The following is a 15,163-nucleotide window of genomic DNA, read 5'->3' as shown; positions in this document are numbered from 1 at the left end:
AAATCTCTAGGCTGCACACAGCACAGGAACCCTGGGCCCAGCCCACAAAACCACTTTTTCCTTCTAGGCCTCCGGGCCTGCAATGGGAGATGCTGCCATGAAGACCTCTGACATGCCCTGGAGACATTTTCCCCATCGTCTTGGGGATTAACATTCTACTCCTCGTTACTTACACAAATTTCTGCAGCGGGCTTGAATTTCTCCTCAGAAAATGTGATTTTATTTTCTATCATGTTGTTAGGCAACAAATTTTCTGAACTCTTATGCTCCTTCTTGCCTTATAAAACTGAATACCTTGGCCAGATGCAGTGGCTCACACCTGTAATCCCAGCACTTTGGGATACCAAGAAGGATGGATCACTTGAGGTCAGAAGTTCGAGATCAGCCTGACCAACATGGTGAAACCCCATCTCCACTAAAAATACAAAATTAGCTGGGGGTGGTGGCGCATGCCTGTAGTCCCAGCAACTTGGGAGGCTGAGGCAGGAGAATCACTTGAACCCGGGAAGCAGAGGTTGCAGTGAGCCAAGATCACGCCACTGCACTCCTGCCTGGGTGACAGAACAAAACTCCATCTCAAACAAAAAGCCAGTAAAACTGAATGCCTTTAACAGCACCCAAGTCACTTCTTGAATTCTTTGCTGCTTAGAAATGTCTTCTGCCAGATGCCCTAAATCATCTCTCTCAAGTTCAAAGTTCCACAAATTTCTAGGGCAGAGGCAAAATGCCACCAATCTCTTTGCTAAAATATAACAAGAGTCACCTTTGCTCCAGTTCCCAATAAGTTCGTTCCTTATCTCCATCTAAGACCACCTGGGCCTGGATTTCACTGTCCATTTCATTAACATCATTTTAATCAAAGCCATTCAGCAAGTCTCTAGGAAGTTCCCAGCTTTCCCACACTGTCCTGTCTCCTTCTGAGCCCTCCAAACTGTTCCAACCTCTGCCTGTCACCCACTTCCAAAGTCGCTTCCACATTTTCGGGCATCTTTTCAGCACAGCCCCCACTCTATTGGTACCAATTTACCGTATTAGTCCATTTTCACTCTGCTGATAAAGACATACCTGAGACTAGGCAATTTACAAAAGAAAGAGTTTATTGGACTTACAGTTCCACATGGCTGGGAGGCCTCACAATCATGGCAGAAGGAGGAGCAAGCTATATCTTACCCACATAAGACGACAGCAGGCAAAAAAAAAAAAAAAAGCTTGTGGAGAGAAACTCTCATTTTTTTTTGGCGGGGTGGTGGTGGTTGTTTTGGAGACAGAGTCTTGCTCTGTCGCCCAGGCTGGAATGCAGTGGCACGATCTCAGCTCACTGCAGCCTCTGCCTCCAGGGTTCAAGCGATTCCCCTGCCTCAGTCTCCCAAGTAGCTGGGACTACAGGTCCGTGCTATCACACCCGTTAATTTATGTATTTTTAGTAGAGACGGGGTTTCACTATGTTGGCCAGGGCTGGTCTCAAACGAAACTCCCCTTTTTAAAACCATCAGATGGCCAGGCGCGGTGGCTCAAGCCTGTAATCCCAGCACTTTGGGAGGCCGAGACGGGCGGATCACGAGGTCGGGAGATCGAGACCATCCTGGCTAACATGGTGAAACCCTGTCTCTACTAAAAAATACAAAAAACTAGCTGGGCGAGGTGGCGGGCGCCTCTAGTCCCAGCTACTCGGGAGGCTGAGGCAGGAGAATGGAGTCAACCCGGGAGGCGGAGCTTGCAGTGAGCTGAGATCCAGCCACTGCACTCCAGCCTGGGCGACAGAGCGAGACTCCGTCTCACAAAAAAAAAAAAAAGAAAAACCCATCAGATCTCATGAGAACCATTCACTATCACAAAGACAAAAGGGAAAGACGCACCCCCATAATTCAATCATCTCCCGCCAGGTCCCTCCCACAACATGTGGGAATTGGGGGAGCTACAAGATGAGATTTGGGTGGAGACACAGAGCCAAACCACATCAAAAGCCCTTGGCCCATGGGAGGACCTCAGTAAACGGGAATCTTTAGATTATGAATAAGGGAGGGTAATGTCATGGTTAAGGGCATGAACTCTGGAGAGAGACTTCCTGGGTTCAGATCTGGATTCTGGCATTTACTAACTGTGTGTCTTCACCAATCTGTGCCTCATTTCCTTGTCTGTAACATGGGATGGTAATAATAGAGCCTGACTCCTAGGGTCTTTTTGAGGATTAAAAGGAGTAAAAAATAGTTAACATTGATATAGTAATCCCAGTAGTAGCTCCTTTTTTTTTTTTTTTTTTTTTTTTTTAGATGGAGTCTCGCTCTGTCACCCAGGCAATGACACAATCTCGGCTCACTGCAACCTCTGCCTCCCAGGTTCAAGCGATTCTCCTGCCTCAGCCTTGAGTAGCTGGGATTACAGGTGCCCGCCATCATGCCTGGCTAATTTTTGTATTTTTGTAGAGACAGGGTTTCACCATATTGTCCGGGTTGGTCTCAAACTCCTGACCTCAGGTGAGATCTGCCCACCTCAGTCTCCCAAAGTGCTGGGATCACAGGCGTAAGCCACTGTGCCCGGCCTTTTTCATTCGCTTTTGATCTGGGGGTGGCTACCAGTAGCACAAGGCCTCCCCATAAGCACCTCTTTTTTTTTTTAAACATGCCATGTTTTTGTCAACCTTTCCCTCTCTTGAAGTGTCTTCTGAGAAATGCAGACTGGTTTTCTATGGCTAAACCAAATATAAATAGGAAAGTGCAGGGCATGGTGGTTCATGCCGGCGATCACAGCACTTTGGGAGGTGAGGCAGGAGGATCACTTGAGCCCAGGAGTTCAAGACCAGCCTGGGCAACATGGTGAAACCCCCTGTCTACTAAAAATACAAAACGTCTTGCTCACCATGGTGCAGCTATTCAGGAAGCTAAGATCCTTTGAGTCCAGGCATCCGAGGTTGCGGTGAGTCATGATCCCTCCAGTACACTCCAGCCTGAGCCACAGAGCCAGACCCTGTCTCAAAAAAAAAAAAAGAAAAAAAAAAAAAAAAAAAGAAGCAAAAAGGAAAGTAAATCTATCGCGGAGTCACATGTGCACTCCCAAGCCAAGGGGAAATGATGTAAATCATGCAGAAGCCTCCATGGAGCGGCGGAAGGGCGGAGTCCCAGCCGGGCACAGTTCAGGCCAGAGACGAATTCTGCCGACGACTTAGAGGTCGCCTGGGGTGGGGGACTGTGTTGAATTTTCTGGAGCCGCTGGGCCATGGGAGGGCTGACTCGGGGTTCTAGGCTGCCCTGGCCCATGTTCTGGCTCCCAGCGCCCTGGGGCGATGGAAACTGGCGGGGTCGGGGCTTGGGGAGGGGTGGAGAGAGGCTGGTCCGGGCTGCACTTGAGAAGGGGGTTGTCTCCGGAAGGGCCGTGCGCTTGGGCGCGCAGGGACAACGTCCTGCACCCGTGCTGGCCCCGGCTTCTCCTTAGGGTGCCTCTGGCCTCCTCCCTGCTCTCACCTCGGCATTTTCCTCTTTGCGCCATCCCCAGAGGGCAAGAGTCTGTCCAAGCTGAGCCAAGCCGGGGGACCTGGGGGAAGACTAGATACTCTCCTGCCCCTACCCCAGATCGCAGACCCCTTCTTGGCTGCCGGGACCTGAGGGCGCTCCAGGTTGGCTCCCCGGGTCGCATCGCCCGCCAAGTGCACGGGAGCCGCAGCACGGGCACCAGGGGGTCCAGGACGGAGGGGCCACGGAGGTCTCCAAGGGAACCGCCGGGGCTGAGATTGGCCAGGGAGGGGGCCAGGGACTAGCGGGGCCGTGGAACCGCCAGTGATCTGAGGACCCACTTGGATCCGAGGTCGGCCCCTGTCCCCTGTGCTGAAACGCGGGCGCCCGCGGGGTTCACGGCCAGGACTCAGCCTTGGACTCCCTGAGACTCCCAGCCCCGCAACAATCCCCTACGTAGCATTTTGTTTCAAGGGCTCAGACCGGCACAGAGCCCCCCAAGCTCTTCCTTCCCTCAGCCTCTGTCCTTGGGTGATCAAATCCTGCTTTCTGTCTCCTAAAAATCTCTCTAGCACTTTCTCTAGGACCACTCTAGTGCCTCTGAGCAGGCATCACAGGCAGAGCCATCTGATCATTATTTGTACTTTGGTCTTGTGCTTTATCCCCTCCAACCCAACAGGTTCCCGGTCTCAGCTGGGCTGCAGAATTTCCCATCCCCCTGCCTCTAAATTCCTAGGGGACTCTGTTCCTTTCTTCCCTCCTACCCCTTGCTTTCAAGTTAGTTAAAGCTAGACAGTGAGGTCGGTGCAACGCGTCTGCATCTGGCAGGGGCAGCCACCTTCCTTGGAAATGGGGAGAGATGGCACAGAGAGAAGAGAGCTGGGAGAATAGGGGTGGAGCCCCAGGGTTGAGGCATGCCCTCCTGAGCTACTGCAAACTGCAGCCCCCAAAGGCTCAGGTGACGTCATGTAAGGGGCCTCAGCAAGACCCCTTTCCACTTCTGGGCCCTTACTTTCCCCTCTCAGCTCCTGACCCCTCCCCAGTCGGATGCCCTTGTTTGTGAGCTCTTTCTGATCTCCGCATCTCTCCCCTTCCCTCCCTCTCTTTTCCTCCCTTTTCAATATCATTGTTCTTTTTATTCTTCTGATTATAAAAATTACTGTTGGCCGGGCGCTGTGGTTCACACCTATAATCCCAGCCCTTCGGGAGGCCGAGGTGGGCGGATCATGGGGTCAGGAGATCAAGACCATACCGCCTAACACAGTGAAACCCTGTCTCTACTAAAAATACAAAAAAATGAACTGGGCAGGGTGGCTTGCGCCTGTAGTCCCAGCTACTCAGGAGGCTGAGGCAGGAGAATCGCTTGAACCCGGGAGGTGGAGGTTGCAGTGAGCTGAGATGGCGCCACTGCACTCTAGTCTGGAAAACAGAGCAAGACTCCGTCTCAAAAAAAAAAAAAAAAAAAAAAGTGCGTTTCTTTGCACACAAACATTTTTGTATATTTCTATTTCCTTAGGATGTATTCCCATATGTGAAATTGTTGGCTTGACATATATGAACTGTTAAAATGTGTTTTTTAGGCTGGGCGCGGTGGCTCACAGCTGTAATCCTAGCACTTTGGGAGGCTGAGGCAGGTGGATCACTTGAGGCCAGGAGTTCAAGATCAGCCTGACCAACATGGTGAAACCCTGTCTCTACTAAAAATACAAAAATTAGCCAGGCGTGGTGGCACACACCTGTAGTAAGTTTCGGCTACTCAGGAGATGGAGGCACGAGAACTGCTTGAACCTTGGAGGCAGAGGCTGCAGTGAGCCAAGATGGCACTGCTACACTCCCGCCTGGGCAACGGAGCGAGATTCTGTCTCAAAAAACACTTTTTTTAGGGCTCTTGATACATATCATCAAATGACATTTTAGTAAGATTGGGCCAGTTCCTATTTCTACCTATGGTATCCACGTTCCTGTTTCACTGCACCATGGCTGCCTCTGAATTTTATATTTTAAAAGTATTTGCTAATGTAATAGATGGGATGTGACATTCAGAGTTGCTTGTATTTGGATTCCTCTGATAACTAGTAAGACCAAACAGGTTTTCACATATTTATTACACATGTACATTTCTTCTGGAAAAATTTTCTCTCTGCTATCAATGATTTTCTATCGCAGTTTAGTACTAATCTCATTAATTTTTCTTTTTCTTTTTTTTTTAAGATATGAGGTTTCACCACATTGCCCAGGCTGGTCTTGAACTCCTAAGCTCAAGTTATCTGCCCTCCTCAGCCTCCCAAAGTTCTAGGATTACAAGCATGAGCCACCGCACCCAGCTTTATCTCATTAACTTGTAAGGCCTTTTGAGATAGTATAATTGTTAACCCTTTGGTGTATTGCAAGTATTATTCTGGTGGGAGGCTCACCTTTTTACTTGATTATTTTTGACACACAGAATTTCTTTTTTTTTTTTTTTTGAGACGGAGTATCGCTCTGTGGCCCAGGCTGGAGTGCAGTGGCCAGATCTCAGTTCACTGCAACGTCCGCCTCCCGGGTTCATGCCATTCTCCTGCCTCAGCCTCCCGAGTAGCTGGGACTATAGGCACTCACCACCTTGCCTGGCTAGTTTTTTGTATTATTATTATTATTATTATTTTTATTATACTTTAAGTTCTAGGGTACATGTGCATAACGTGCAGGTTTGTTACATATGTATACCTGTGCCATGTTGGTGTGCTGCACCCATCAACTCGTCAGCACCCATCAATTCATCATTTATATCAGGTATAACTCCCCAGTGCAATCCCTCCCCCCTCCCCCCTGTATTATTTTTTTTAGTAGAGACGGGGTTTCACCATGTTAGCCAGGATGGTCGCGATCTCCTGACCTCGTGATCCACCCGTTTCGGCCTCCCAAAGTGCTGGGATTACAGGCTTGAGCCACCGCGCCCGGCCCTGACACACAGAATTTCAAAATGTCAAATATATTTACAGTAAGTTTTTAAAGGCTCGGCAGGGTGGCTCACACCTATAATCCCAGCACTTTAGGAGGCCGAGGCTAGTGGATGGCTTGAGCCCAGGAGTTCAAGACCAGCCTGAGCAACATGGAAAAACCCTGTCTCTGCAAAAAATACAAAAAATTAGCCAGTGTGGTGGCACGAGTGCCTGTAGTCCCAGCTACTCAGGAGGCTGTGGTGGGAGAATCACCTGAGCCAGCAAAGTTGAGGCTCCAGTGAGCTGTGATCACACCACTGTACTCCCGCCTGGGTGACAGAGCAAGACTCCATCTCAAAAAAAAAAAAAAAGTCTGGGCACACTGACTCACGCCTATAATTGTACTGGAAGGCCAAGGCGGGAGGATCACCAGAGGTCAGGAATTCGAGACCAGCTTGGCCAACATGGTGAAACCCCATCTCTACTAAAAATACAAAACTGAGCCGGGCGTGGTGGCTACTCAAGAGGCTGAGGCAGGAGAATCTCTTGAACCCGGGAGATGGAGGTTGCAGTGAGCCGAGATCACACCACTGCACTCCAACCTGGGCAATAGAGTGAGACTCCGTCTGGAAAAAAAAAAAAAAGGGGGGGGGGTGGGCACAGTGGCTCACACCTGTAATCCCAGTACTTTGGGAGGCCAAGGTGGGCAGATCACAAGGTTAGGAGTTTGAGACCAGCCTGGTCAATATGGTGGAACCCCATCTCTATTAAAAATACAAAAATTAGTCAGACGTGGTGGCAGGTGCCTGTAGTCCCAGCTACTTGGGAGGCTGAGGCAGGAGAATCACTGGAACCCGGGAGGCAGAGGTTGCAGTGAACCGAGATCCGGCCACTGTACTCCAGCCTGGGCGACAGAGCAAGAGAAAAGAAAGAAGAAAGAAAGAAAGAAAGAGAGAGAGAGAGGGAGGGAGGGAAAGAGGAAAAGAAAAATGCTAGAAAAATGCTATAATCATGCTAAAACCTCCCCTGTGTCTGTCTACTTTGGAACACTGACCATTCCTTTGGAGTTGGTGTTTCCAGGTTGTCCATCCTCATGCTTTGTGCTTGAATAAACACTCTTTACAGTAGATTCTAACCCTTGTGATGATTTTAGGTTGACATTTTGGCAACCCACAGATGGGACCCGAGACAAGCCTCCCACAGTCCAGGCTGCTTTGCTGACATTCTGAGCTTTGGTACCCGCAGGAACAGGTTTCACTCGTCTGACCTCATCAGAGCTGGCGGGGCTTCCTGGCATTTTCTCTTGGGTTTCAAATCTCCCTGGCTTTGGCTGAGATTCAGACTTTACTCAAGTACCCTGATTCCACAATTCCATGCTCTCTGGAGCTGGAATTGAAGCTCTGCTTTTAAAAGTAGAAGTTTCAGGCCAGGCACGGTGGCTTATGCCTATAAACCCAGCACTTTGGGAGGCTGAGGCGGGCAGATCACTTGTGGTCAGGAGTTTGAGAACAGCCTGGCCAACATGGCGAAACCCTGTCTCTACTAAAAATACAAAAAGTCTCCAGGCGTGATGGCACACACCCGTAATCCTAGCTACTCAGCAGGCTGAGGCAGGAGAATCACTTGAACCTAGGGTGTTGGAGGTTGCAGTAAGCCAAGATCTTGCCAATGCGCCCCAGCCTGGGGAACAGAGCGAGACTCCATCTCAAAAAAAAAAAGTGTGGGCCGGGCGTGGTGGCTCACACCTGTAATCCCAGCACTCTGGGAGGCCGAGGCGGGTGGATCACCTGAGGTCAGGAGCTCGAGACCAGTCTGGCCAACATGGTAAAACCCTGCCTCTACTAAACATACAAAAATTAGCCACATGTGGTGGTGGGTGCCTATAATCCCAGCTACTCAGGAGGCTGAGGCAGGAGAAACGCTTGAACCCAGGAGGCGGAGGTTGCAGTGAGCCGAGATCACACCACTGTACTCCTGCCTGGGCGACAGAGTGAGACTCTATCTCAAAAAAAGAAAAGAAAAAAAAAAAAGAAGAGGAAATAAACTGTGTGTGTGTGGTTATTGTTACAAAACACACACACACACAGAAAATTTAAACTAGAAACTATTGAAAATGGGCTGGGTGCAGGGGCTCATGCCTGAAATCCCAGCACTTTGGGAGTTGGGAGGATCACTTAAGCCCAGGAGTTAGAGACCAGCCTGGGCAACATAGTGAGACCCCATCTGTATTACAAATAACAAAATGTAAACAAATTTTCTTAAAGAAACTATTGACAATGGGCATGAGTGGAAACTGGGTGAAGGGGCTAGGGACAGGAGTGGACTTCTCTGAGTATATGTTTTTACATAGTTTTGATCTTTGAGTCTTGCATTTTTCATTTTCAAAAAGAAAAAATCTTAGCCGAGGGTGGTGGTGCATGCCTGTATTCCCAGCGACTTGAGGGGCTGAGGGGGAAGGATTGCTTGAGTCTGGGAGGTTGAGGCTGCAGTGAGCTGAAATTGAGTCACTGCACTCCGGCCTTGGTGATGGAACAAGACACTGTCTCAAAAAAAGAAAAAGGAAGAATCAAATTATAAGGAAAAATGTATTATGACTTAAATGGGCCTTATCTCAGGAATGCAAAAGTAATTAACATCCAAAAATCTAGCAATGGCCCAGGAGCAGTGGCTCATGCCTGTAATCCCAGCACTTTGGGAGGCCAAGGTGGGTGGATCATCTGAGGTCAGGAGTTTGAAACCAGCTTGACCAACGTGATGAAACCCCATCTCTACTAAAAATAGAAAAACTAGCCAGGCATGGTGGTGCACACCTGTAATCCCAGCTACTCAGGAGCCTGAAGCACAAGAATCGCTTGAACCTGGGAGGTGGAGGTTACGGTGAGCTGAGATCCTGCCACTGTACTACAGCCTGGGCAACAGAGTGAGACTCTGTCTCAAACAAAACAAAAGTCTAGCAATGTAATTCACCATATCGCTGAATTCAAAGGAGAAAATTTATACAACTATCTCAATAGATTCTGAAAAGCATTTGATAAAAAAAACTCAGCACAGAGAAAACTGATGATAGAAGGAAATTTCCCTAACATAACTAATACAGGCTACGTGCTAAAATCTTACACCAGGCCAGGCGCAGTGACTCATGCCTGTAATCCCAGCACTTTGGGAGGCTGAGGCAGGCAGATCATGAGGTCAGGAGATTGAGACCATCCTGGGCAACATGGTGAAACCCCGTCTCTACTAAAAAAAATACAAAAAACTAGCCGGGCGAGGTGGCGGGAGCCTGTAGTCCCAGCTACTCGGGAGGCTGAGGCAGGAGAATGGCGTAAACCCGGGAGGCGGAGCTTGCAGTGAGCTGAGATCCGGCCACTGCACTCCAGCCTGGGCGACAGAGCGAGACTCCGTCTCAACAACAACTACAACAACAAAATAATTAGCTGAGCATGGTGGCGTGTGCCTGTAATTCCAACTACTTGGGAGACTGAGACAGGAGAATCACTTGAACCAGGGAGTTGGAGGTTGCAGTGAGCTGAGACCACGCCACTGCACTCCAGAGTCTGGCGACAGAGCGAGACTCCACCTAAAACAAACAAACAAACAAAAAAATCACACCAAATATCACACATAACAATACATTGTCCCTGATCAGGGAAAATGGACCAGGCGTGGTGGCTCACACCTGTAATCCCAACACCTTGGGTGGCTGAGACAGGAGGCCAGACTTGAGGCCAGAAGTTTGAGACCAGCTTGAGCAACATAGCAAGATTCCAGGTCCACAAAAAATAAAACTAAACAAATTAAGCCTGGCCAAAATAGTGAGACCTCATTTCTACAAAAAATAAAAATAGAAAATAAAAAATAAAAATTAACTGGGCAACAGAGCAAGACCTCATCTCTAAAAACTAAAAATAAATTAAACATTCGCAATGTCGTAATACCATTACTGCCATCCATTTCCAAAATTTTTCATCACCCCAAACAGAAACTCTATGCAATACCCAAGAACTCCTATTATCCCCTCTTCTAGATATTTCACCGAAGTACAGTCATACAATCTATGCCTTTTCGTGGCTGGCTTCTTTCATTTAGCATACATCCTCCGTTCATCTACAATGTAGTGTGTACCAGAATTTCCCTCTGTTTTACGGCTGAATAGTATTCCATTGTATGGATAAACCACATTTCGTTTATCCACTAATCAGCTGATAGACACTGGGATTGTTATCATCTTTGGGCTGTTATGAACAATGCTCATGTAGAGGCATCTGTTTGAGTCCCTGTTTGGAAATCTTTTTTTTTTTTTTTTTTTTTTTTTTTTTTTGAGACAGAGTCTTGCTCTGTCCCCCAGGCTAGAATGCAGTGACACAATCTCGGCTCATTGCAACCTCTGCCTCCAGGGTTCAAGCGATTCTCCTGCCTCAGCCTCCCAAGTAACTGGGACTATAGGCGCCCACCATGCCCAGGTAATTTTTGTGTTTTTAGTAGAGACGGGGTTTTATCATGTTGGCCAGGCTGGTCTCGAACTCCTGACCTCAGGGGATCTGCCCGCCTTGGCCTCCCAAAGTACTGGGATTACAGGTCTGAGTCACTGCGCCCGGCCCCAAGTTTCTTTTTACTAAAGAGATTTCCATCAGATTTTTTTTTTTTTTTTTTAATAGAAATACAAAGTAAAGGCCGGGCGCAGTGGCTCAAGCCTGTAATCCCAGCACTTTGGGAGGCCGAGACGGGCGGATCACGAGGCCAGATCGAGACCATCCTGGCTAACACAGTGAAACCCCGTCTCTACTAAAAAATACAAAAAAATCTAGCCGGGCGAGGTGGCGGGTGCCTGTAGTCCCAGCTACGGGAGGCTGAGTCAGGAGAATGGCGTAAACCCGGGAGGCGGAGCTTGCAGTGAGCTGAGAACCGGCCACTGCACTCCAGCCTGGGCAACAGAGCGAGACTCAGTCTCAAAAAAAAAAAAAAAGAAATACAAAGTAAAAGTGCTTTGCTTTGTTGTGGCTGATGGTGATGAGGTTTAGGCAGTCTTTCTTCCTTCCCCACTTCCTCCTTCACCCCTCTCTCTCTCAGGTTAGGAGATAAGGAAGCCTACTTATCCATCTAGAAGATGAGCCAGTGGGGGGGTGTCCTAGTTCAGGTGCTATGACAAAATACCTTAAACTGGGTAATTTATAAACAGCAGAAATGTATTTATTGCTCACAGTTCTGGAGGCTGGGAAGTCCAATATCACAGGCACCAGCAGATTTGTGGTCTAGTGAAGGCCTGTTCCTCATGGGTGGCACCTTCCCTGTGTCCCCACTTGATGGGAGGGTAAAAGGCACAAACTCGATCCCTCAAACCCTTTTATAAGGACACTGATCCCATCCATGACCCAGTCACCTCCCAGAGGCCCCACCTATCAATACCATCATCTTGGAGATTACATTTCATCCTGTGGATGTGTGAGGGGCCACGACATTCAGACGACCACAGCGGGAGGGACACGGAGGGTGCTGCTGGGGGACTGCATGGAAGAGGCACCATCTTTGTGGAGTTGGGGTTCAAAGCCCAGGAGGAGGGCCATTCATGGGAGGAGGCAGAAGATGAGGCAGATGCGGCTGCTGCGGGCTGGGAAGATGAGGGCGTCTGGCCTCTCAAGGAAGCCCCTGGGATGTTGTGGGCTGACACAGTGAGTTGCAGAGCGGGAAGATAAGGGGAGAGAAGGGTTAAAAGGGGTGTTTGTGTGTTCGTTTTTTTGTTTGTTTGTTTTTTGAGACGGAGTTTTGCTCTTGTCCCCCAGGCTTGAGTGCAATGGTGCGATCTCGGCTCACTGCAACCTCCGCCTCCTGGGTTCAAGTGATTCTTATGCCTCAGCCTCCCAAGTAGCTGGGATTACAGGCACACACCAACACATCAAGCTATTTTTTGTATGTTTAGTAGAGACAGGGTTTTGCCATGTTGGCCAGGCTGGTGTCAAACTCCTGACGTCAGGTGATCCGCCTGCCTCCGCCTCCCAAAGTGCTGGGATTACAGGCGTGAGCCACCGCACTCGGCCTAAAAGGGACATCTTGAGGGGGGAAATGGAGCCAATGAGAGAAACAGGTGAAGTGGAGGCCTGTATCGGAGGTTCCCTTGCTGTGGGATTTTTCCAGCAGTTCAGTTGCTACAGGGCAGAGGCTGGAAAGACGGGGCCCTGGGATCTTCCCAGGTGCGAAGATGGAGGGAAATAGGGGCCAGCAAAGGAGGGGCTGCAGGGGAGTGAGAGAATGGGGGTTGGGAGTGGGCCCGGGCTCCATGGACCAGGATCAATGCTGGGAGACACCTGCACCGCTCCTCCTTCCCTTCTGCAACCGGGAGCCAGCTACCGCCCCCTCCCCATCTCCTGCCCCTCCTCACCTACTGTTTCCTTCCTCTCTCCCAAAGTATTGGGATTACAGGCGTGAGCCACTGCGCCCAGCCGGGAAACTTCTTCTCTGCCCTCGGTTTCTGTACGGCTCCCCATCCAGGTTTTCCTTCTTCCTCCCTGAATTTCTCTAGTCTCTTTCACAGGCTCCTGCACTGCCCCCTCCTTTTATGCCACTATCCCCCAGGTGGGAAGGTGGAGGGAAAAGGCCACCTTCCGTGGCCTTTTCTCTCCTCATTTCACAGCCTTTCCCAGGCCTTCCCCTGCTCAGCCAGTAATGTGTCTCCCAAACTCCCCACTCTCCGTATTTCAGGCAGAACAGTTGCCCAACAGAGGTTCTCAATGTAGCCTCCATCAGAATCACATGGAGGATGAGTTCAGACTCAGGGGGCTGGGCCCAATCCCTAGGGCTTCAGTAGGTCTGGAGTGGTTATAAGTGTAAGAATTTTTTTTTTTTTTTTTTTTTTTTTGGAGACAGGCTCTCGTTATGTTGCCCAAGCTGGTCTCAAACCCCTAGTTCAGTCGATCAGCCCGCCTCAGCCACCCAAAGTGCTGGGATTACAAGGGTGAGCCACGGAGTCTAGCCAAAATAATTTTTTTAAACAAAAAAATTGTTTACTTATTAGGTTAATTTTGCAATTAAATTGCAAAAACCGCAATTACTTTTGCACCGACCTAATAGCTCGCCCACTGTTGGGACCAGACTCTGCTCTGCCCCCCGGTGGTGGCCTCAGGCGCAGCGATAAAACGCATTAACCATTTAAGGTATTTCCTGAAACTAGAGCGTGATTGGTGAGGCTTTATTTGCATACCCACAATGCATTGTGCACCAAATAATGTTTGTCTTTAAAATTACTACCCCTTTTTTCCTTCAACCTATCTTTCCCGACACCTAGATTGCTGTTCAGAATTGTCTGAAGAAAAAGGCAGAAGTCAATAGCTCTTTTGGACGGAGAGAAAGTTACCATTAGCCTGTTGGGAGTAGTCGTTACCTGAGAACTGAGTGCCGAGTACTTTAGCTATACTCTGGTTTCTCTTCAGATCGTATAAATCTTTCGCCTTTTACTAAAGATTTCCGTGGAGAGGAACGACTCTGAGCTTTAAACCAATTTTTTGAGGCCTTGCGTTTTTAGCAGGGCTTAATATGGTGTTTCTAAAAGCAGACTTTTATTAAGTGTACATATAAGTACTAAAGTGTTAAGTGCGGGTTCACCAACAAAACACGGATTTTCAGAGTTTTTTAGAGGTTCGCCTTGTTACTGGAGGCGTTAGTATTGCATTTCTGGGAAGTTGTTACCGTGGCGCGTTGGGGTGGCTTACTGCTTTTGACCGAGAAACAGGGCTTTTTAACCCGGGCCACTGACCGACCGAGGGTTACCCGCTGGCAAGCGAGCACTACCGCTTGACCTCCCCATCTTGTCAGGTCAGTAGGGCATCAGATTCTCCTAGGAGCAGGAATCCTATTGTGAACTGCGCATACAAGGGATCTAGGTGTGTACACCTAATGAGTCTAATGGCTGATGAACTTGAGGGGGACAGTTTCAACCTGAAACTGTCCACATCCCGTACCCACCCTTCCTCCGCCCTTGGAAAAACTGTCTTCCACGAACCGGGTCCCTTGTGCCAGAAAGGTTGGGGACCGCTGGACTATCCCATCAAATGAAGCAGGGGCTGTGGGCGAGCTCCCCCGCTGCTCCCACCGGATTCTCCGTGTAGAAGAAGGCAGCCCCGAGGTCTTCTACCCAGTAGCCCCGCCTGAGGAGCGGTGCCCGGGGCGGCGCGCGGCTAGTCCTCCCGAGACCCAACCGGATTGATGAAACGCAAGAGAAAGTGAATTTTCCAGCCACTCCCACTGGCTAGAATTCGTCTCAACCGCAAGGGAGGCTGGGAAATGTAGTCATGCCCCAGGTAGCCGTGAGCCCTGCTAGTGATGGGAGATTCTAGGGAGACGTTGAGTACTGAGGAGGGAAAACTAGTAGGGTCTGTCCCGGTAAAGGAGGGAGGAAATCCATCGCAAAGATCCTGACCCCCCCAGGCTGGGCGCGGTGGCTCACGCTTGTAATCCTTACACTTTGGTAGGCCGAGGCAGGCGGATCACCTGAGCTCAGGAGTTCGAGACTGGCCTGGCCAACATGGAGAAACCCTGTCTCTACCAAAAATACAAAAATTAGCCGAGAAATTAGCTGTAATCCCAGCTACTCGGGAGGCTGAGAATCGCTTGAACCTGGAAGGCGGAGGTTGCAGTGAACCGAAGTCGCGCCATTGCCTGAGCGACAGAGCGAGACTCTGTCTCAAAAACACAAAACAAAACAAAAAAAATTCTGACCCCAGGCTCAGGCCCTGAAGCAACCGCCCACCCCCCGAAGCAGTCCGCCTCCGCCTCCGCCTCCGCCTCCGCCTCCGCCTCCGCCTCCGC

General features: G+C 49.5%; 1 non-coding gene across 1 annotated transcript; it reads left to right on the top strand.

The window, feature by feature from the left end:
• Positions 1-13,768: 13,768 nt before the first annotated feature.
• On the top strand, positions 13,769-13,887 carry LOC111526348. Its single transcript, XR_002726344.1, has one exon. It is a non-coding gene; the product is annotated as a U5 spliceosomal RNA (small nuclear RNA).
• Positions 13,888-15,163: the final 1,276 nt, after the last annotated feature.

The sequence above is a fragment of the Piliocolobus tephrosceles genome, chromosome 1, assembly GCF_002776525.5.
Source record: "Piliocolobus tephrosceles isolate RC106 chromosome 1, ASM277652v3, whole genome shotgun sequence".
In the NCBI taxonomy this organism is placed as follows: domain Eukaryota; kingdom Metazoa; phylum Chordata; class Mammalia; order Primates; family Cercopithecidae; genus Piliocolobus; species Piliocolobus tephrosceles.
The sequence above is the reverse complement of the archived record's forward strand: the minus strand, read 5'-3'. Positions and strand labels throughout refer to the sequence as shown.